Raw genomic sequence first — 2564 nt, forward strand, 5'->3', positions numbered from 1 at the left:
CGCATACTACAGGGGATCAGCGCTGTGCACAGACTGCGCAGACAGGGCATGCGCATCGAAAACAAAGAGAACACAGAAACAGCGGAGTACCAGGACCACGGTGATGGGCACAGGACCAAAGGCAACAGTACAGTGGGCGGTGTCACGTGGGGGCGGGGTCGAATATCAAATTTACACTTTACAAGATTTACAAGACGTTGTGATGTGTCATATCGTGTCGTGTTGTGTTATATGTAGTGCCGACGTAGGACAGTTTTTCCAATTTCATTGTACTACTGTACTATGTATGACTGTGCAATGACAATAAAGAGTTATCTTATCTTATCTTATCTTATTTACAAGAAACTGGCAAATTCATTAGAAAAAAACCCCCCAGTATTTTTTAAGAGGAAGGAACAGAAAATGTACAAGGAAAAATGTACTTTTTTATTTTCTTAATGTGGCCTACAAAACAGACAGTGAGCAGTTTGCCTCTGACTGGAGGTCTTATAATGTCTCACAGTATAAGTACTCAGCATCTCGCCTAAAATCAACCAAATTTTGCTCCAAAAGGTGAACCGTTATTAGATATTCAGATAATAAAGGTCTCGTTTAAGTAAACCTGAATACAGGCTGAGATCACACCTGTGGCTGCTTTTCATGTTCTTTAATCCAACAGATGAAGGATGAAAAAGCAGCAGTAAGATGCTGTGATGTTCATCGGGAAAAGGTTTTATAATCCAGAGGAAGAAGCAGCTGAGCTCTCTGCAGCTCTGATGAATGTGACAATATAAAGAGTTAAACTTCACAGAGAAGCAGCTCTGAGGTGTGACTGATGCACATTTAACACACCTGTGAACAAACTACAGCAGACTTACAGATCCTGCTATTAAAAGATCATTCCATACACACAAAAATGAATTTAAAAAAGCCGGTTTAAACAGAGCTTAAATATTTTTATTTTCTTTTAATTTGTGTAATTTTAGGATTATAATTTTGATTGGATGTCTCATACAGATTGGCTGAAACCAAAAAACTAAACTGAAGCAAGTAAACGTACACTGGAACCAAAGGGAAAAAAGAAAAGACTGAAATCAAAGGCAGAAGTGTGAGACCTCAGTAACACAGACAGCCAAGGAGGTCAGAAAGGTGCTTTTATTTTGGTGAGTGTGAACAGGAAACAGACGGGCTCTGCATTCCAATGAGTTTATTTTGTAAAAGTTTTGTCCATAAACAGCAAAAACAGTTTACAGTAAATTACAAACCTTTAAAATGCAAAACATGTTCCAAATACGAGCATTAACAAAGATCGGAAAGAAACACCGACAGAGGAAGAGACGAGTTCGCGCAGAGAGGATGTCTCGACCCGCCGTGGGAAAATAAACAGTCTATATCTGATGACAACAGGAGTGGGAGCAAAGCAAAGGCAACGGGAGTTAAAAGACCGAGCGGTCAGGCGTCGTCTTTGATTCGGTCGAAGGAGGATTTGGCAACTTCAAAATAAAAGATGACACCGCCCGTCTCCTCTGAGGGTGGACGCGGTCCAGGTCACCTTCGGGAATACAGACAAGCCAACGGAAACAGAGGCGTCCGTTTCCTTCAGGTTCACTCGCTAACAGCAACATGACGCTGACCTCTGAGCATCCACCAGGTCATCTGCAGAGTTACCTCAGTCTCTGTGAGTTAACCCAGGAGGTCATCATCATCATCATCATCTAATGTGTTTTGAAAAAAAGCAAAAACAAGAAAAAGTTTTTGATGTCAGAATGATTCATTTTAGTCTCCTGATTGGCAGAGACAAAAACACTCCCATATTTTTATAAGCAGGGTCAAAGTCCCGACGCCAACCGGCGCCGCTTGGCCTCAAACTCACAGCGGGGAGGATGGCCGTAGACCCACGGGTCAAAAACTGAGTTGTTAGGGGTAACACGGGCTTAACTTAATGAGTTTGTCAGCCTGATCCTCCTCCACCTTTTTTTTTTAAACAGGAAGTAGTCTGGAGAGGTGGAAGTCCTAAATCAGAAATGAGTCCATCAGAGGGACGACTCAGAATCAGAGAGGCTGAGATGGTCTGAGCGTGTGCAGAGAAGGGAGGGTGGAGGATGAAGTTGGAGCTGCCAGGCAGGAGGAGAGGAAGACCTCAGAGGAGATTCATGGATGTAGTGAAGGAGGACATGCAGAGGAGGAAGCTGGGACAGGAGGAGGTGGAGAGGACTGGAAGAAGAAGAAAGTCTACTGGTGTGGAGAGGATAATCCCAGTTACTTTCTTTGTGTGGTAGTTTTCAGAGGTGGGTTTGCAGGGATGGGGTTTTTAAAGAATCTTCACCTACTTGGAACACATGTCACAGTTTGTGAAGAAACGAAACAATCTGAAAGGGAAAACGTTCGAACGGCTCGTCAGAATGAAGAAACCGGCTCGGGTCTCCCAGACGTCGTCTGTTGTCAGGTTTCCCAGTTTCCACACCGTGTTACGTGGATGTGACGCGAGGGTCACCTCTGCCGGTCTGATGGATGCTCAGAGGTTAAACAGAAGAACCAGCCGACACTTGGATGGATGGCGAGTACAACAGCAGAGCATGCCACTA

The sequence above is a fragment of the Aulonocara sp. 'chitande type north' Nkhata Bay genome, linkage group LG1 (genome assembly GCF_057382095.1).
Source record: "Aulonocara sp. 'chitande type north' Nkhata Bay isolate Kocher_YH1m ecotype deep benthic linkage group LG1, A_spYH_male_GT1.1, whole genome shotgun sequence".
NCBI lineage: Eukaryota > Metazoa > Chordata > Actinopteri > Cichliformes > Cichlidae > Aulonocara > Aulonocara sp. 'chitande type north' Nkhata Bay.